This window comes from Triticum aestivum, chromosome 7A (assembly GCF_018294505.1).
Source record: "Triticum aestivum cultivar Chinese Spring chromosome 7A, IWGSC CS RefSeq v2.1, whole genome shotgun sequence".
Lineage (NCBI taxonomy): Eukaryota > Viridiplantae > Streptophyta > Magnoliopsida > Poales > Poaceae > Triticum > Triticum aestivum.
Window position 1 is genome coordinate 237,522,231 of NC_057812.1, and position 22,447 is coordinate 237,544,677.

Sequence of the window (22,447 nt, forward strand, 5' to 3'; positions counted from 1 at the left end):
CATGAAGCACATAAGCTTAACCTCATGTAGATATATTCCTGTGAGGGGACACTGCTTAACTGCCATACGGTTGCAATGTGTTGCTCCGAGTGACCGATGTGTCGAAAGTCCATAACATGCAACATAATGAAATTTTGGATAGATTGCCAAGTTTCCCACCTAAACCGACAGCCTCCAAACTTTGCATTATGTGCCATAACTCTATCATAATGAATTGATGGAAGACTACCAAAAGTAATATCTGTCACTAAAGTTGACGAAACTTGCCCCGTGGATGGCGCCTTACCAAGAGAATTTGAATTAGCCACAATTGCAGAAAAGTCCTTCGTCGGCAATGAAACTTTAGATGTTGATTCCGGCAGTAGTGGCCATTGTCGACGCCAAAGCAAGACCAAAATTTTGAAGCTCCGCATGAGCATTAGTATCATTAGAATGACCAGCTGCCAGGAAGGTGAGTTTGATTTGATTGCAATCGGAGAACGAGAAGCAACCTCAGGACTATGAGTGTTCTAATGCCAGTAGTTGTCCAAGTGTCTTGATCGAATGAAACCATGATGATAGAGTTGAAAATGACAAACAAAGTCAGGCCAAACTCGATCCTTGAGGCCATAGATGAAGTGTCCCACACGATCCGAAGCCACGGAAAACCTAAAGGATCAACCTTCAATATGTTGCACATTTAGACCAGAAGGGAGACCCCCGATGCAGCATTGTAGAGCAATGGCCACTGATTCTTTAAAAAGAGAAAAGGAGTCAGACGAGAAGTATACGACCAAGAAAAATTCTTTGGTCGATCCAGAGGGGGAGAAGTGAACAGAAGAACCAAAACGGCGACGCACCTGAGCCACAACCGCAAGGTCGGGCGAGAAGTCCCAGTGTAGGACGCCCTCCATGAACTCCTAGATCAAGGTGCGGCATGGCTTGGTGGTGGAGGAGGAGAGGTGGGGCGCCATGGCTTTTGACCTAAGTCAACTTCCTTCAAACCAGCAGATGAAATAGTCAAATTTCAAGTTCACCCGACGGACCCCAAGAAGACAGCTTCCATTGGGGCACAGCTGGATCCGACGGTCGATGCCGCATTATGAAGGAAATATGCCCTAGAGGCAATAATAAAGTTGTTATTTATATTTCCTTATATCATGATAAATGTTTATTATTCATGCTAGAATTGTATTAACCGGAAACTTAGTACATGTGTGAATACATAGACAAACAGAGTGTCACTAGTATGCCTCTACTTGACTAGCTCGTTAATCAAAGATGATTATATTTCTTAGCCATGGAAAAAGAGTTTTCATTTGATGAACGGGATCACATCATTAGAGAATGATGTGATTGACTCGACCCATCCGTTAGCTTAGCAAGATGATCGTTTAGTTTGTTGTTATTGCTTTCTTCATAATTTATACATGTTCCTATGACTATGAGATTATGCAACTCTCGAATACCAGAGGAACACTTAGTGTGCTATCAAATGTCACAACGTAACTTGCTGACTATAAAGATGCTCTACAGGTGTCTCCGATGGTGTTTGTTGAGTTGGCATAGATCGAGATTAGGATTTGTCACTTCGATTGTCGGAGAGGTATCTCTGGGCCCTCTCGGTAATGCACATCACTATAAGCCTTGCAAGAAATGTGAATAATGAGTTAGTTACGGGATGTTGCATTACGGAACGAGTAAAGAGACTTGCCGGTAACGAGATTGAACTAGGTATTGAGATACCGACGATCGAATCTCGGGCAAGTAACATACCGATGACAAAGGGAACAACGTATGTTGTTATGCGGTTTGACCGCTAAAGATCTTCGTAGAATATGTAGGAACCAATATGAGCATCCAGGTTCCACTATTGGTTATTGACCAGAGACGAGTCTCCATCATGTCTACATAGTTCTCGAACTCGTAGGGTCCGCACGCTTAATCTTCGGTGACGATCGGTATTATGAGTTTATGTGTTTTGATGTACTGAAGGTAGTTCGGAGTCCCGGATGTGATCACGGACATGACGAGGAGTCTTGAAATGGTCAAGACATAAAGATTGATATATTGGACGGCCATGTTCGGACAAGGGAAGTGTTCCGGGTGGTTTCGGATAAAACCGGAGTGCCGGAGGGTTACCGGAACCCCCCTGGGAAGTTATTGGGCCCTTAGTGGGCTTTAGGGGAGAGAGAGGGCAGCAGCCATGGTGTGGCACCCCCCAAGGGAGTCCAAATTGGACTAGGGGAGGGGGGGTGCAGCCCCTCTTTCCCTCTCCCTTCCCCTCTCCTTGCTTCCCCCTCCTAGTACGACTAGGAAAGGAGGAATCCTACTCCTACTTGGAGGATGATTCCTCCTCCCTTGGCGCGCCCTCTAGGGCCGGCCGGCCTCCTCCTCCCCTCCTTTATATATGGGGGAGGGGAGAACCCCATAGACACACAAGTTGATTGTTTAGCTGTGTGCGGTGCCCCCTCCACATAATTCCACCTCGATCATATCGTTGTAGTGCTTAGGCGAAGCCCTGTGTCAGTAACTTCATCATCACCGTCATCACGCCGTCATGCTGATGAAACACTCCCTCTACCTCAGCTGGATCTAGAGTTCATGGGACGTCACCGAGCTGAACGTGTGAGATCACGGAGGTGTCATACCATCGGTACTAGCATCGGTCGGATCATGAAGACGTACAACTACATCAACCGCGTTGTCATAATGCTTCCGCTTATGGTCTACGAGGGTACGTAGACAACTCTATCCCCTCTCGTTGATGTGCATCACCTAGATGGATCTTGCGTGTGCGTAGGATTTTTTTTGAAATTACTTCGTTCCCCAATAGTGGCATCCAAGCCAAGTCTATGTGTAGATGTTATATGCATGAGTAGAACACAAAGGAGTTGTGGGTATATACATATTGCTTGCCGTCACTAGTTGATTCTTGATTCAGCGGTATTGTTGGATGAAGTGGCTCAGATCGACATTACGCGTACGCTTACGCGAGACTGGTTCTACAGACGTGCTTCGCACATAGGTGGCTAGTGGGTGTTAGTTTCTCCAACTCTAGTTTAATCGGATTCAATGAACATGGTTCTGTCTGAAGATCAAAAAGCAATCACTATACTGCATTATGTTTTTGATGCGTAGGTAAGAATGGTTCTTGCTCAGCCCGTAGCAGCCACGTAAAACTTGCAACAAGAAAGTAGAGGACGTCTAACTTGTTTTTGCAAGGCATGTTGTGATGTGATATGGTCAAGACATGATGCTAAATTTTATTGTATGAGATGATCATGTTTTGTAACAGAGTTATCAGCAACTGGCAGGAGCCAGATGGTTGTCGCTTTATTGCATAAAATGCAATTGCCATGCAATTGCTTTAATTTATCACTAAGCGGTAGCGATAGTCATAGAAGCAATAGTTGGCGAGACGACAACGATGCTTAGATGGAGATCAAGGTGTCAAGCCGATGACGATGGTGATCATGACAGTGCTTTGGAGATGGAGATCAAAGGCACAAGATGATGATGGCCATATCATAGCACTTATATTGATTGCATGTGATGTTTATCCTTTATGCATCTTATTTTTCTTAGTTTGACGGTAGCATTATAAGATGATCTCTCACTAAATTTCAAGGTATAAGTGTTCTCCCTGAGTATGCACCGTTGCTACAGTTCGTCGTGCCAAGACACCACCTGATGATCGGGTGTGATAAGATCTATGTTCACATACAACGGGTGCAAGCCAGTTTTGCACAAGTAGAATACTCGGGTCAAACTTGACTAGCCTAGCATATGCAGATATGGCCTCGAAACACTGAGACCGAAAGGTCGAGCTTGAATCATATAGTAGATATGATCAACATAGTGATGTTCACCATTTAAAAGTACTCCATCTCACGTGATGATCGGACATGGTTTAGTTGATATGGATCACGTGATCACTTAGATGATTAGAGGGATGCCTATCTAAGTGGGCGTTCTTAAGTAATATGATTAATTTAACTTTAATTTATCATGAACTTAGTACCTGATAGTATTTTGCATGTCTATGTTGTTATAGATAGATGGCCCGTGCTGTTGTTTCGTTGAATTTGAATGCGTTCCTAGAGAAAGCTAAGTTGAAAGATGATGGTAGCAATTACACAGACTGGGTCCGTAACTTCAGGATTATCCTCATTGCTGCACAGAAGAATTACGTCCTAGAAGCACCGCAAGGTGACAAACCCGCTGCAGGAGCAGCACCAGATGTTATGAACGTCTGGTAGAGCAAAGCTGATGACTACTCGATAGTTCAGCGTGCCATGCTTCACGGCTTAGAACCGGGACTTCAATGACATTTTGAACATCATGGAGCATATGAGATGTTCCAGGAGTTGAAGTTGATATTTCAAGCAAATGCCTGGATTGAGACATATGCAGTCTCCAATAAGTTCTATAGCTGCAAAATGGAGGAGAATAGTTTTGTCAGTGAACATATACTCAGAATGTCTAGGTACCACAACCACTTGACTCCGCTAGGAGTTAATCTTCCTGATGATAGTGTCATTGACAGAGTTCTTCAATCACTACCACCAAGATACAAGAGCTTCATGATGAACTATAATATGAAAGGGATGGATAAGACAATTCCCGAGCTCTTCACAATGCTAAAGGCTGCGGAGGTAGAAATCAAGAAGGAGCATCAAGTGTTGATGGTCAACAAGACCACCAGTTTCAAGAAAAAGGGTAAAGGGAAGAAGGGGAACTTCAAGAAGAACGGCAAGCAAGTTGCTGCTCAAGTGAAGAAGCCCAAGTCCGGACCTAAGCCTGAGACTGAGTGCTTCTACTACAAAGGGACTGGTCACTGGAAGCGGAACTGCCCAAAGTATTTGGCGGAGAAGAAGGATGGCAAAGTGAAAGGTATATTTGATATACATGTTATTTATGTGTACCTTACTAATGCTCGCAGTAGCGCCTGGGTATTTGATACTAGTTCTGTTGCTAATATTTGCAACTCGAAACAGGGGCTACGGATTAAGCAAAGATTGGCTAAGGACGAGGTGACGCTGCACATGGGAAATGGTTCGAAAGTCGATGTGATCGCCGTCGGCACGCTACCTCTACATCTACCTTCGGGATTAGTTTTAGACCTAAATAATTGTTATTTGGTGCCAGTGTTGAGCATGAACATTATATCTGGATTTTGTTTGATGCGAGATGGTTATTCATTTAAATCAGAAAATAATGGTTGTTCTATTTATATGAGTAATATCTTTTATGGTCATGCACCCTTGATGAGTGGTCTATTTTTACTAAATCTTGATAGTAGTGATACACATGTTCATAGTATTGAAGCCAAAAGATATAAGTTTAATAATGATAGTGCAACTTATTTGTGGCATTGCCGTTTAGGTCATATTGGTATAAAGAGCATGAAGAAACTCCATGCCGCTGGGCTTTTGGAATCACTTGATGCTTGTGAACCATGCCTCATGGGCAAGATTACTAAGACTCCATTCTCCGGAACGATCGAGCGAGCAACAGACTTGTTGGAAATAATACATACTGATGTATGCGGTCCGATGAGTGTTGATGCTCGCGGCGGGTATCATTATTTTCTTACCTTCATAGATGATTTGAGAAGATATGGATATATCTACTTGATGAAACATAAGTCTGAAACATTTGAAAAGTTCAAAGAATTTCAGAGTGAAGTGGAAAATCATCGTAACAAGAAAATTAAGTTTCTACGATCTGATCGTGGAGGTGAATATTTGAGTTATGAGTTTGGTCTTCATTTGAAACAATGTGGAATAGTTTCGCAACACACGCCACCTGGAACACCACAGCGTAATGGTGTGTTCGAACATAGTAACCGCACTTTATTAGATAGGGTGCGATCTATGATGTCTCTTACTGATTTACCGCTATCGTTTTGGGGTTACGCTTTAGAGATGGCTCCATTCATGTTAAATAGGGCACCATCAAAATCCGTTGAGATGACACCTTATGAACTATGGTTTGGCAAGAAACCCAAGTTGTCGTTTCTTAAAGTTTGGGGTTGCGATGCTTATGTGAAAAAAACTTCAACCTGGTAAGCTCAAACCCAAATCGGAAAAATGTGTCTTCATAAGATACCCAAAGGAGACTGTTGGGTACACCTTCTATCATAGATCCGAAGGCAAGATATAAGTTGCTAAGAATGGATCCTTTCTAGAGAAGGAGCTTCCCTCGAAAGAAGTGAGTGGGAGTAAAGTAGAACTTGACGAGGTAATTGTACCTACTCCCTTATTGGAAAGTAGTTCATCACAGAAATCAGTTCCAATGATTCCTACACCAGTAAGTGAGGAAGCTAATGATGATGATCATGAAACTTCTGATCAAGTTACTACCGAACCTCGTAGGTCAACCAAAGTTAGATCTGCACCAGAGTGGTACGGTAATCCTGTTCTGGAAGTCATGTTACTTGACCATGACGAACCTACGAACTATGAGGAAGCGATGATGAGCCCAGATTCCGCAAAATGGTTTGAGGCCATGAAATCTGAGATGAGATCCATGTATGAGAACAAAGTGTGGACTTTGGTTGACTTGCCCGATGATCGGCAAGTCATAGAGAATAAATGGATCTTCAAGAAGAAGACTGACGCTGACGGTAATATTACAGTCTACAAAGCTCGACTTGTTGTGAAAGGTTTTTGACAAGTTCAAGGAGTTGACTATGATGAGACCTTCTCACCCGTAGCGATGCTTAAGTCCGTCCGAATCATGTTAGCAATTGCCACATTTTATGATTATGAAATTTGGTAAATGGATGTCAAAACTGCATTCCTTAATGGATATCTTAAAGAAGAGTTGTATATGATGCAACTAGAAGGTTTTGTCGATCCAAAAGGTGCTAACAAAGTGTGCAAGCTCCAGCGATCCATTTATGGACTGGTGCAAGCCTCTCGGAGTTGGAATATATGCTTTGATAATGTGATCAAAGCATATGGAATTATTCAAACTTTTGGAGAAGCCTGTATTTACAAGAAAGTGAGTGGGAGCTTTGTAGCATTTCTGATATTATATGTAGATGACATATTGTTGATCGAAAATGATACTTAATTTCTGAATAGCATAAAAGGATACTTGAATAAGAATTTTTCAATGAAAGGCCTCGGTGAAGCTGCTTATATATTGGGCATCAAGATCTATAGAGATAGATCAAGACGCTTAATTGGACTTTCACAAAGCACATACCTTGATAAAGTTATGAAGAAGTTCAAAATGGATCAAGCAAAGAAAGGGTTCTTGACTGTGTTACAAGGTGTGAAGTTGAGTCAGACTCAATGTCCGACCACTGCAGAAGATAGAGAGAAAATGAAAGTCATTCCCTATGCTTCAGCCATAGGTTCTATCATGTATGCAATGCTGTCTACCAGACCTGATGTGTGACTTGCTATTAGTTTCGCAGGGAGGTACCAAAGTAATCCAGGAATGGATCACTGGACAGCGGTCAAGAACATCCTAAAATACCCGAAAAGGACTAAGGATATGTTTCTCGTTTATGGAGGTGACAAAGAGCTCGTCGTAAACAGTTATGTCGATGCAAGCTTTGACACTGATCCAGATGACTCTAAGTCACAAACCGAATACCTATTTTTATTGAATGGTGGAGCTGCCAGTTGGTGCAGTTCCAAGAAGAGTGTCGTGGCGGGATCTACGTGTGAAGCAGAGTACATAGCTGCTTCAGAAGCAGCAAATGATGGAGTCTGGATGAAGGAGTTCATATCCGATCTAGGTGTCATACCTAGTGCATCGGGTCCAATGAAAATCTTTTGTGACAATACTGGTGCAATTGCCTTGGCAAAGGAATCCAGATTTCACAAGAGAACCAAGCACATCAAGAGAAGCTTCAATTCCGTCCGCGATCAAGTCAAGGAGGGAGACATAGAGATTTGCAAGATACATACGGATCTGAATGTTGTAGACCCATTGATTAAGCCTCTCTCACGAGAAAAACATGATCAGCACGTAGACTCAATGGGTGTTAGAATCATTACAATGTAATCTAGATTATTAACTCTAGTACAAGTGGGAGACTGAAGGAAATATGCCCTAGAGGCAATAATAAAGTTGTTATTTATATTTCCTTATATCATGATAAATGTTTATTATTCATGCTAGAATTGTATTAACCGGAAACTTAGTACATGTGTGAATACATAGACAAACAGAGTGTCACTAGTATGCCTCTACTTGACTAGCTCGTTAATCAAAGATGGTTAAGTTTCCTAGCCATGGACAAAGAGTTGTAATTTGATCAACGAGATCACATCATTAGAGAATGATGTGATTGACTTGACCCATCCGTTAGCTTAGCACGATGATCGTTTAGTTTGTTGCTATTGCTTTCTTCGTAACTTATACATGTCCCTATGACTATGAGATTATGCAACTCCCGAATACCAGAGGAACACCTAGTGTGCTATCAAATGTCACAACGTAACTGGGTGACTATAAAAATGCTCTACAGGTGTCTTCGATGGTGTTTGTTGAGTTGGCATAGATCGAGACTAGGATTTGTCACTCCGATTGTCGGAGAGGTATCTCTGGGCCCTCTCGGTAATGCACATCACTATAAGCCTTGCAAGCAATGTGACTAATGAGTTAGTTATGGGATGTTGCATTAGGGAACGAGTAAAGAGACTTGCCGGTAACGAGATTGAACTAGGTATTGAGATATCGACGATCAAGTATCGGGCAAGTAACATACCGATGACAAAGGGAACAACGTACGTTGTTATGCGGTTTGAACGATGAAGATCTTCGTAGAATATGTATGAACCAATATGAGCATCCAGGTTCCGCTATTGGTTATTGATCGGAGACGAGTCTCGATCATGTCTACAAAGTTTTCGAACCCGTAGGGTTCGCATGCTTAACGTTCGGTGACGATCGGTATTAGGAGTTTATGTGTTTTGATGTATCGAAGGTAGTTCGGAGTCTTGGATGTGATCACGGACATGACGAGGAGTCTCGAAATGGTCAAGACATAAAGATTGATATATTGGATGGCCATGTTTGGACACTGAAAGTGTTCTGGGAGGTTTCGGATAAAACCGAAGTGCCGGAGGGTTACCGGAAACCCCCGGGAAGTTATTGGGCCCTTAGTGGGCTTTAGGGGAGAGACAAGGAAGCAGCTAGGAGGTGCCCCCCCAAGGGAGTCTGAATTGGACTAGGGATGGGGGCGCAGCCCCTCTTTCCCTCTCCCTTCCCCTTCCCCTATCCTTACTTCCCCCTCCTAGTAGGACTAGGAAAGGAGGAATCCTACTCCTACTAGGAGGAGGATTCCTCCTCCCTTGGCGCGCCCTTTAGGACCGCCGGCCTCCTCCTCCCCTCCTTTATATACGGGGGAGGGGGCATAGATACACAAGTTGATTGTTTAGCCGTGTGCGGTGCCCCCCTTCACAGAATTCCACCTCGGTCATATCATTGTAGTGCCGACGAAACTCTCCCTCGACCTCAGCTAGATCTAGAGTTCATGGGACGTCACCGAGCTGAACATGTGCAGATCGCAGTGGTGCCATACCTTCGGTACTAGGATCGGTCGGATTGTGAAGACGTACGACTACATCAACCGCGTTATCATAATGCTTCCGCTTACGGTCTACGAGGGTACGTAGACAACTCTATCCCCTCTCATTGCTATGCATCACCTTGATGGATCTTGTGTGTGCCTAGGATTTTTTTTTGAAATTACTACGTTCCCCAACACATTACGCACGTTCCTATGCGAGAATTGGTACATCTTCGCCTGGCACCCTTTTGATATGCCAGGAATCCCATGCAAACTGGCCGAACATAGTGTTAATACACTTAAGGGATACAAGCCAGTCAAGCAAACGCTGCGGTGATTTTCTGAACCCAAACGACAGGCTATGGGGGAGGAGCTAGCCAAGTTACTCGAAGCCGGGTTTATCAAAGAAATCAAACATCCGGACTGGCTAGCAAACTTGGTCATGGTACCGAAGAAGGATAAACCCTGGCGCATGTGTGTTTATTTCAAAGACCTTAATAAGGCCTGCCCGAAGGACCCCTTCCCACTACCTCGCATCGACCAGATTATTGATGCAACCGCGGGGCATGATTCACTATGTTTCCTCGACGCATACTCCAGATACCATCAAATTAAGATGAAGGAATCCTACCAAGCCGCAACGGCATTCATCACCCCGTATGGGCCTTTCTGCTTCAACACTATGCCTTTCGGGCTCAAGAACGCCGATTCCACTTACCAATGCATGATTCAAACGTGCCTGGAAAAGCAAATCGGCAAGACTGTGGAGGCATATGTAAATGACGTAGTCATCAAAACCAAGACATTGAATTGTTGGTGGATGAATTATGCCTTACATTCGACAACCTCCGACAATATGATATACCACTCAATCCGGAAAAGAGCATTTTCGGCGTTCCCGCCGGTAAACTGCTCGAGTTCATTGTATCCAATAGAGGAATTGAAGCAAACCCAGCCAAAATTCAGGCCCTATCACAATTGGCAACACCAACTGACCTCAAACAGGTCCAAAAACTAGCCGGGTGCGTAGCAGCTTTGAGCCGTTTTATCTCCAGATTAGGAGAAAAGGCATTGCCATTGTATCGCCTGCTCCGACGCATCGACCACTTCACGTGGATAGACGCTACAGCGGCCGGACTAGAGGAAATAAAAACTTTGCTAGGGAGCAACCCAATCCTGGCTGCACCAAACGTCGACGAACCAATGTTGCTCTACATATCTTCAACTCATCAGGTGGTGAGCGCGGTGCTTGTCGTCGAACGAGAAGAAGAGGGGCTTAAATTCCCACTCCAAAAACCAATATACTACATATCGACGGTCCTTACACCATGCAAATCCCGATACCCGCATTAGCAGAAGATAGCATATGCGGTCTTTATGGCATCCCGCAAGCTGCGGCTCTACTTTCAAGAGTGCTCGATCACGGTGGCTTCAGAAGTACCACTTAATGACATTATAAACAACCAGGACGCCACCGGTCGGATTGCCAAATGGACCATTGAGCTCTTACCATTTGAAATAACGTACAAACCACGCCGAGCCATTAAATCTCAGGTGTTGGCTGACTTCATCACCGAATGGACGGAGGCCAAACTCCCTAAAAAGTACGACACATATTCGTACAGCGCTGCGTTGGATGCCAGCCTTTTGATAATCAAAGCCATATGCCGCCCACTGCCCTCCAAACAATCCCCATCACTTGGCCCTTTGCGGTCTAGGGGCTTGACATGGTCGGATCTCTTAAAGAGGGAAGCCATAAAAATAAACACTTATTGGTTATGGTCGACAAGTTCACTAAGTGGATAGAAGCCAAATGTAGCGACCCGACCTCAGATGGTCAAGTCTCTGTGCTTCAGTGTCATCCCTGGATCGGTAATGCTGACACACACAGTACTCGAAGGATTTATAACAGAGTAGCAATCACACACTATTACATCGAGTGTCTCCAAAGAGAACTTATTACAATAATATGGCTTAAGGCCATCTAATGCTATAACATCGGAAGGCTTGGAAGATAAGGTGAATACATCAACTCCAACGGCATAGCTAAGCTGCATGGCAACGACCTAACGAACCTTACTCCTCATCTGAAAAGTCTGCAACATAATACGTTGCAGCCGAAAACGGTCAGCACATGGAATACGCTGGCAATATAGCACAGTAGAGCAGAAACAGAATAATGCTATCACTACATGCATATATGGCTGGTGGAAAGCTGTATGGTTGTAGTTTTGCGAAAAGCCAATTTTTCCCTACAACAACGGAATAGATTTTAATTTTACTATCATGGTGGTTGAAACATCATTGAGAAGGTATCCCCAACTCAATCCCAATTAAAGTGAATTAACATCCCAACAGTATTAATTAAGCATGGTGAGATACATGTGATAACCCAAGTACTAGATACTCAAGAATTGTCCATAACCGGGGACACGGCTAACCATGATTAGATTGTACACTCTGCAGAGGTTTGCGCACTTTTCCCCACAAGACTCGATCGCCTCCGTTGGATTTCTCGCACTACATGGTGTTTGAGAAACGGATGACCGAGACATAGTCTTTCAGAAACGTTAACTCTCTACTCCGGGTAGACCATACCAAACCTACAAAAACTCACTACCTGCTGATCTACCTCTTCAAGAGCTTCACATAACTTACTCAACTATGATAGAGCCCATAATAGCTTGTGGCTGCACACGGAAGTTTCTAGCATGAATCATCTCAGTTCCCTTTGAGCCTGGGTGGCGGCCCATAGGAAGATCACACGGGTACCCCGGGATTTCTAAAAAAAATAGACAACACTAGATTCCCCAGGTGCCTCAGTCCACCCAGTTGTTTGATTAAGTTGCCACCTTAAGTTGAACCATTAATTAACAATCTCACATCTGACATGAATTTCACTCAAACCCAAACCACGTCTACGAGCATAGCATAGCAATAAGCAATACGTAGAAGTAACTCCCAAGGGTTTGAATATAACAGGGCAATAGGTTCTACCTCAGCAACTACTTCCCAACCCACAAGTTAATGACAGCCTAATCATGCAATGTTTGAGGATTGGAACTAATGCATAAAAACTGGGTAATAATAGGATATGATCAAAGTGTTACTTGCCTTGCTGACGATCCGCGAATCCTAGAGACTCGTAGTAACACGCTTCGCACTCCGGGAATTATATCCCAAGCAAACAATAACATACATAAGTAACAAGCAACAATGCACAAGCAAAACTCAAATAAGAGAGGTTGACCAGAAAGTTCAAATTAAGAACTCCGGTTCGCAAAAAGAATCAAAACAAACGGAGCAACGAAACTCAAACGGCGAAAGAAAGAAGCTTCGTTTACTAAACTAAAACTAGGTCAAATTTTACTGTAGCAAAAACTTGTTTGAGTTGGTTAAACGGAAAGAGGGTTTTGAGATGAAACTCCAGGCGCTTGAATCGCCTGATTCCGTTAAACGAGCGAAAAGATAAACAGAAACTAAGATTGGATCAGAAATCACGATCAGAAAAATCGCGGAATAAATCCGATAAAAGAAAACTCATGAACCGACTAACGAACGGGCGTTCGTTAGTTGTTTCTAACGGGCGAGGAACCGTTCATTAAAACGAACGTTCGCACGAACGTCCGCTAACTAGAAGAACCGAGAAAAACCGGCGAATCCAAAAAAAGGATATAGGGTTTTAAAAAAACGAACGGTTTTTATTAAAAAGAACGACGGCGGGGCACGATGGCTACCTCCGGCGAGAGGGCTCCGGCGAGGCGGGGCAGCGGCTCACAAGGGCGGCGGGGCTTGGCAGCGGCGGCGGCGCTAGGCGGCGGTGGCTGCGCGAGGCGGCGGCGGCTGCGGGCGGCAGGGTTGGCGGCGGTGGTGGTGGTGGTGTTGGGGCGGGGGTGGCGGCGTATATAAAGGGGCGGGGGCGGCGACTTGGAGGAGGGGGCAAGGCGCGGCGGAGGCAGAGTCCAACTCGGACTCCAGTCCGAGTGGCGGCGGCGGCGCGTGCGCGCAGGAGGCGGCGGCGGCCTGGCGCGGCTGGGCCTTAGGCCCAGTCGGCACGGAACCTTTTGTTTTAAACTTCGCCGACCGAAATAAAATCCTAGAAAAAACTAAATAAAAACCTAGAAATGCCAAAACAATTTTTCACCGTCTAAATAAAATATTTAGAACAAGATGAACATTTTCTTGGCCCTAAAATGCAATTTTGAAAAACATGCAATTTTTCTAATGCAAATAAAATCCGAATAAAATCCAATAGAAATCAATTTAATGATTTTAATATTTTTCCTCCCATATTTCATTTATTTTGGAGAAGTCATATAATCTCCTCTCTTTAATTTTTAATGTGAAATATTTTTCGGAGAGAAATAATTAAAATCAAATCCTCTTTTCATTATTTGATAAAAGAATCAAATATGAAGACCGGGAAATCCCCAACTCTCTCTCCGAGGGTCTTTGAGCTGCTTAGAATTTCGAGGATTACAGAACGGAAAAGCAATAAAACATGATATGCATGGATGATCTATGTATAACATTCCAAATTGAAAATTTGGGATGTTACAAACCTACCCCCCTTAAGATGAATCTTGCCCTCGAGATTCAGGTTGGCTAGAAAATAGGTATGGGTGGTCCTTGCGGAGATCATCCTCTCGTTCCCAGGTAGCTTCATCCTCGGTATGGTGGCTCCACTGAACTTTACAAAACTTGATAACCTTACTGCGGGTGACTCTGCTGGCATACTCAAGAATCTAAACTGGCTTCTCCTCATAAGTCAAATTACTGTCCAACTGAATCGCCTCCAAGGGTACTGTATCTCTTAATGGTATTTCCGCCATCTCAGCATGACACTTCTTCAGCTATGAAACGTGGAACACATCGTGGAATCCTGACAATCCCTCAGGTAACTCCAACTTGTAGGCGACTTCTCCCATCCGTTCCAAAATGCGATACGGTCCTACAAATCTCGGGGCTACATTTCCTTTAACTCTAAAACGTTTCACTCCTCGCAAGGGCGATACTCGCAGATATGCTCTATCTCCAATATCGTAGGTTACCTCCTTGCATTTTGAGTCTGCATAACTCTTCTGCCTGGACTGAGCAATCTTCAGTCGGTCTCGGATCAGTTTTACCTTCTCCTCAGATTCTTTAATCAAGTATGGTCCAAACAACTGTCAGTCTCCTACCTCATCCCACATCAACGGTGTTCTGCACCTGCGTCCATACAGGGCTTCAAACGGTGACATCTTCAAACTGGCTTGGTAGCTATTGTTGTATGAGAACTCTGCATACGGCAAATTGTCATCCCAACTGGATCCATAATCTAGCGCACAGGCTCTCAACATGTCCTCCAAAATTTGATTGACTCTCTCAGTCTGTCCATCTGTCTGCGGGTGAAACGTTGTACTGAACTCCAATCTCGTTCCCAAAGTCTGGTGTAACTGATGCCAAAACTTTGAAGTAAACTGTGTTCCTCGATCCGATACGATGGTCCTCGGAACTCCATGCAGACATACGATCCTGGACATATAGATCTTGGCCAACTTTGCACTTGTATAGGTGGTTTTCACTGGGATGAAGTGAGCTACTTTGGTCAAACGATCAACTACTACCCATATGGAATCATATCCTGCTTTAGTCCTGGGTAATCCGGTGATAAAGTCCATGCCAAGTTTATCCCACTTCCATTCGGGTATCGGCATAGGCTGTAACAGTCCTGCTGGCTTCTGATGTTCTGCCTTAACTCTCTGACATACATCACATATGGCTACATACTCGACAATATCATTCTTCATAACAGTCCACCAGAAACGTTCCTTCAAATCCAAATACATCTTGGTGTTTCCGGGGTGTATCGAGTATGGTGAGTCATGGGCCTCTTGAAGTATTAACTTCCTGATCTCCTGGTTGTTGGGCACATAAACTCGGTCCTCAAACCATAGGGTATCGTGCTCATCCTCACGAAAACCTTTGGCCTTTCCTTTGCCCATCTTCTCCTTTATCTCGGCAATCTCTTTATCATCTTTCTGAGCTTCCCGAATCTTGTCTAGCAATGTCGAATGAACCTCCATTGTGGCAATGAACCTTCTAGGTACAATCTCTAACCGAAGTTCCATGCTGTCCTTTGCTAATTCCTTCGGCAGTCCTTTACTTTCAAGGGTATTAGCATAACTCTTCCGACTCAATGCGTCTGCTACGACATTGGCCTTTCCTGGATGATAGTGTAGCTTCATGTCATAATCCTTTATAAGCTCCAACCATATCCTCTGCTTAAGGTGATGTACTTCAAACTCTTGGGATCCGTGTACACATCACAATGGTTTCCAATAAGGTAATGTCTCCAAGTCTTCAATGCATGCACTACGGCTGCTAGCTCCAAATCATGTGTTGCATAATTCAACTCATGAGGTTTTAGTTGTCGTGAGGCATACAAAACAACTCTTCCGTCCTGTATAAGCACACATCCAAGTCCTAAGCGAGAGGCGTCGCAATACACTTGGAACTCCTTATGTATATCTGGCAGTACTAGCACTGGGGCTGTAGTCAAACGTTTCTTCAACTCCTGGAAACTTGCTTCACAATCTGCTATCCATTTAAACTTGGTATCCTTCTTCAACAGTTCAGTCATTGGTTTTGCAATCTTGGAAAATTCTCAATGAATCTCCGGTAGTATCCTGCGAGTCCAAGAAAACTGCGGATCTCGCTAACTGAGGTGGGTGCCAACCATTCAGTGACTGACTGAACCTTGCTGGGGTCTACTGCTATACCTTCTCCTGATATAACATGTCCAAGGAATCCGACTTCCTTCAGCCAAAACTCGCATTTGCTAAACTTAGCATACAACTGGTGTTCCCTGAGCTTCTCGAGAACTAAACACAAATGCTCTTTGTGCCCCTCCTCGTTCTTCGAGTATACCATGATATCATCAATAAACACCACAACAAACTTGTCCAAATACTCCATGAACACCTTGTTCATCATGCTCATGAAATAGGCAGGGGCATTAGTCAGTCCAAACGACATGACCGTGTACTCGTATAATCCATATCGCGTTGTGAACGCCGTCTTTGGTATGTCCTTCTCTCGTATCTTCAACTGATGATACCCCGATCGCAAATCGATCTTAGAAAACACTTTAGCTCCTTGCAACTGATCAAACAGATCGTTGATCATCGGCAGTGGGTACTTGTTCTTAATCGTCACTTCGTTCAATGCTCGATAATCAACAACCATCCTCAGGGATTTATCCTTCTTCTCAACCAAAAGTACTGGGGCTCCCCAAGGTGATGAACTTCTTCGGATATATCCTTTCTCCAATAACTCCTTGATCTGTTTCTTAATTTCTTCCAGATCATTTGCGGGCATCCAATAGGGTCTCTTGGATATTGGTCCTGTTCCTGGTAATAGCTCTATCAACAACTCAATATCTCTGTCCGGTGGCATGCCTGGTAACTCCTCTGGGAAAACATCCGGGTAATCCTTCACTATAGGCATTTCCTCCTGAACAACTCCCGTAAGGGCATTCACTTGACTCCTCCTAGGCACATGCCTAGATACATACTTAATCCTTTTTCCTTTCCGGGGTGGTGAGATAAATCGACTTACTAGCACAGTCAATGCTTCCTCCAAACTTTGACATCCAGTCCATACCCAATATCACATCCAATCCTTGTGACTCCAAGATAATTAGGTCGGACGGAAAAACATGTGTACCAATGGTTAAGGGTATCTGGTCACACCATCGGCTAGCCATATACTCTGCTCCGGGTGAACTCACTAAAAGAGGGGTCCTAAGGGTTTGGGTTGGTAGTTTAAACTTATCCACGAATCCCCTTGATATGTATGAATGCGATGCACCAGTATCGAAAAGAACAAGAGCGGTAAATGACTTAACCAAAAACTTACCTATTACCGCGTCCGGCTGCTCTTCAACCTCCTCCACGTTAACGTGGTTCACTTGTCCTTTGTTGAATGGATTGGGCTTCTTCCCAGTGCTTCCATTTCCGTTTCCATTCCTTCCTTCGGGGCAATCATTGGCATAGTGCCCTGTCTTCCCGCACTTAAAATAGGTAACCTGACTTAAGTCTCTTTTGGAGGGAGTGGATGGGTTGGAGTGGTTCTGATTGTTGTTAGCTCCATTCCCATTCCCATTCTTAGCACCACTGTGGTTATGTGATCCTCCTCCAGTGTGGTTGTGACCTCCATGGTTGTGAACAAGTCCTCCCGTGTTCGGGGTTAGGCGAGGCTTCTGCAGAGCTCCTGAGTTATACTTCCCTTGTCCATACTTTCTCTTGCGGCTCTCAATCTGCTGCTGTTTCCCTTCAATCATAAGAGCCTTATCTACCAACTCCTGGTAGTTGTTGAAGGTTGCTACCATCAACTGCATGCTCATCTCATCGTTCAGCCCTTCCATAAACTTCTCCTGCTTCGCGGCATCTGCGGCCACATCATCAGGGGCGTAGCGAGATAACTTGCTAAACTCATCCACGTACTGAGCCACAGTACGGTTCCCCTGGCGTAAGTTGCGGAACTCCTGCTTCTTCATCTGCATAGCTCCAGTGGAGACATGGGCTGTGCGGAAAGCTTGCTGAAACTGGTCCCAAGTGACATTGGCTATAGGAAAAGTGGCCGTGTAATTCTCCCACCATGAGGCTGCTGGTCCATCCAATTGATGTGCGGCAAAGCGCACCTTCTCAGCATCTGTGCAACCTGCGTTGTTCAACTCCCTTCCAATACGACGTAGCTAATCATCAGCAACTATAGGCTTGGTGCTACTGGAAAACACCGGCGGCTTTAACCTTAGAAAACGGGCTAGGTTGTCCACTGGCGGTGGGTTGTTGTTGTTGTTGTTGCCCTGGTTCTGAACTAGCAATTGCATCAAGGCATTCTGCTACTGGATCAACTGGGTGAGCTCCGGCGGGAAGGCAAAACCGGGGTCACGTCTCGGGGGCATCTGAGGGGTTTAGATGGGAGAGATTTAGAATAGAAGAGGTCTAATGAGAAAACACTACCCATATGCACATGAGACAAACACAATCATTTCACTCAATCAATCAAGCAAGGGCATACAAATGGTCTAGAACTATCGCAAAAGTGCTCACTACTACTAGATACATGGGGGAAATACTACTAATATATGGTAGTCATCTAGAAATTTTGATCGGTGGAAGACTCCATGATGTCTGCTCCAGCTTCGTCTTCAAAGTCATCATCACTAGGGTCGGAGTCGGTGTCGTCGATGATGATGTAGTCCTCGGGGCGTATTTCCTTGGGTTCTTCTTCTTCTTCTTCTATTGGTGCTGGTCCTCCCATGAATACTCCGATCTTCTTGACTAAGTCGTCATTCTTCTCCAGTAGGGTCTTGATTTCCTCCTCATATCCATCGCGGGTAAACTTGAGTTCTTCCTCCAACTCAATGATCCTAGTCTTCGCCTTCTTCAAGTCCATCATGTCCGCACACATCTGGTTCTCCTGACGTCGAATGTGCCGGTTTAACTCCTGGATGAAAGCTGCAATGGATCTATCCTTCTTAGTGCTGATTACTTCCCATTGCTCGTCTCGGCGCCCACATATTTGGTAAATAGTGTCCTTAAGCTCCCTATTGTAAACTTCTCCAATGCGTCCCATGGTGATGTGAGCTGCCATACTCTTTCCTAAACTCCAGCTTGGTGCGTCGAAGGAAAATTCTATGGGTTTAGAAGTTGGCGAGAACGTCCTTCCTAGAACTTGTACTTGAATCATCCAGCGCTCCTCTTTAGGTAAAGTGGCGTTGTACGTCCTGGTGAAGCTTGGTATTCCAATGTTCAAGTACCTAGTGACTTCCTTCAAGTGGCGTCCAAAAGGTGTGTCTTCATCCGGTTGTGCAAATTGTTCTTCATCTTCGTCATCCTAAAGAGTAGAAAATGGAGAGGAGTCAGAAATGAGAAGAGAAGTGTGACCTAGGGTTTATCTTAGTGGTCGTGTCCTACACTCAGCGTGTGCTCTGATACCATCTTGTAGCGACCCGACCTCAGATGGTCAAGTCTCTGTGCTTCAATGTCATCCCTGGATCGGTAATGCTGGCACACACAGTACTCGAAGGATTTATAACAGAGTAGAAATCACACACTATTACATCGAATGTCTCCAAAGAGAACTTATTACAATAATATGGCTTAAGGCCATCTAATGCGATAACAGCGGAAGGCGTGGAAAATAAGGTGAGTCCATCAACTCCAACAGCATAGCTGAGCTGCACGGCAACGACCTAACGAACCTTACTCCTCGTCTGAAAAGTCTGCAACATAATACATTGCATCCTGAAAACGGGTCAGCACATGGAATATGCTGGCAATATAACACAGTAGACCAGAAACAGAATAATGCTATCACTACATGCATATATGGCTGGTGGAAAGCTGTATGGTTGTAGTTTTGCGAAAAGCCAATTTTTCCCTACAACAACGGAATAGATTTTAATTTTACTATCATGGTGGTTGAAACATCATTGAGAAGGTATCCCCAACTCAATCCCAATTAAAGTGAATTAACATCCCAACAGTATTAATTAAGCATGGTGAGATACATGTGATAACCCAAGTACTAGATACTCAAGAATTGTCCATAACCGGGGACACGGCTAACCATGATTAGATTGTACACTTTGCAGAGGTTTGCGCACTTTTCCCCACAAGACTCAATCGCCTCCGTTGGATTTCTCTCACTACATGGTGTTCGAGAAACGGATGACCGAGACACAGTCTTTCAAAAACGTTAACTCTCTACTCCGGGTAGACCATACCAAACCTACAAAAACCCACTACCTGCTGATCTACCTCTTCAAGAGCTTCACGTAACTTACTCAACTATGCTAGAGCTCATAATAGCTTGTGGCTGCACACGGAAGTTTCTAGCATGAATCATCTCAGTTCCCTTTGAGCCTGGGTGGCGGTCCATAGGAAGATCACACGGGTACCCCGGGATTTCCAAAAAAAAAACAGACAACACTGGGTTCCCCAGGTGCCTCAATCTACCCAGTTGTTTGATTAAGTTGTCACCTTAAGTTGAACCATTAATTAACAATCTCACATCTGACATGAATTTCACTCAAACCCAAACCACATCTACGAGCATATCATAGCAATAAGCAATACGTAGAAGTAACTCCCAAGGGTTTGAATATAACATGGCAATAGGTTCTACCTCAACAACTACTTCCCAACCCACAAGTTAATGACTTCCTAATCATGCAATTTTTGAGGATTGGAACTAATGCATAAAAACTGGGTAATAATGGGATATGATCAAAGTGTTACTTGCCTTGCTGACGATCCGCGAATCCTAGAGACTCGTAGTAACACGCTTCGCACTCCGGGAATTCTATCGCAAGCAAACAATAACATACATAAGTAACAAGCAACGATGCACAAGCAAAACTCAAATAAGAGAGGTTGACCAGAAAGTTCAAATTAAGAACTCCGGTTCGCAAAAAGAATCAAAACAAACGGAGCAACGAAACTCAAACGGCGAAACAAAGAAGCTTCATTTACTAATCTGAAACTAGGTCAAATTTTACAGTAGCAAAAACTTGTTTGAGTTGGTTAAACAGAAAGAGGGGTTCGAGACAAAACTCCAGGCGCTTGAATCGCCTGATTCCGTTAAACGAGCGAAAAGATAAACAGAAACTAAGATCGGATCAGAAATCACGATCAGAAAAATCGCGAAATAAATCCGATAAAAGAAAACTCACGAACAGACTAACGAACAGGCGTTCGTTAGTTGTTTCTAACGGGCGAGGAACCGTTCGTTAAAACGAACGTTCGGACGAACGTCCGCCAACCAGAAGAACCGTGAAAACCAGCGAATCTGAAAAAAACAGATCTAGGGTTTTCAAAAAAACCGAACGATTTTTATAAAAAAAACGGAGGCAGGGTGCGGTGGTTACCTCTGGCGAGAGGGCTCCGGCGAGGCGGGGCAGCGGCTCGCGAGGGCGGCGGGGCTTGGTGGCGGCGGCGGCGAGCGCGGGCGGCGGCGGCTGCGACCGGCAAGGTTGGCGGCGGCGGTGGTGGTGGTGTTGGGGCAGGGGTGGCGGCGTATATAAAGGGGCGGGGGAAGCGACTTGGAGGAGGGGGCAAGGCGCGGCGGAGGCGGAGTCCAACTTGGACTCCGGTCCGAGTGGCGGCGGCATGGCGCGGCTGGGCCTTAGGCCCAGTCGGCGCGGAACCTTTTTTTTAAACTTCGCCGACCGAAATAAAATCCTAGAAAAAAATAAATAAAAACCTAGAAATGCCAAAACAATTTTTCACCGTCTAAATAAAATATTTAGAACAAGATGAACATTTTCTTGGCCCTAAAATGCAATTTTGAAAAACATGCAATTTTTCTAATGCAAATAAAATCCGAATAAAATCCAATAAAAATCAATTTATTGATTTTAATATTTTTCCTCCAATATTTCATTTATTTTGGAGAAGTCATATTATCTCCTCTCTTTAATTTTTAATGTGAAATATTTTTCGGAGAGAAATAATTAAAATCAAATCCTCTTTTCATTATTTGATAAAAGAATCAAATATGAAGACCGGGAAATCCCTAACTCTCTCTCCGAGGGTCCTTGAGCTGCTTAGGATTTCAAGGATTACAGAAAGGAAAAGCAATAAAATATGATATGCATGGATGATCTATGTATAACATTCCAAATTGAAAATTTGGGATGTTACACCAAACCAGTTAAAACGGCTGAAGCCGGACAAGTGATAGACTTTATATTCGGCGTCGTACACCGTTATGGTGTCCCGCACAGTATTATTACTGACAACGACTCTAACTTTATAGCCGGCGAGGTGAAAACTTGGTACGCCAATTTGGGCATTAAGCTCGATTACGCCTCCGTATATCACCCTCAGACAAACGGTCAGGTCGAACGGGCTAACGAGATGATAATGAGCGGCATCAAAC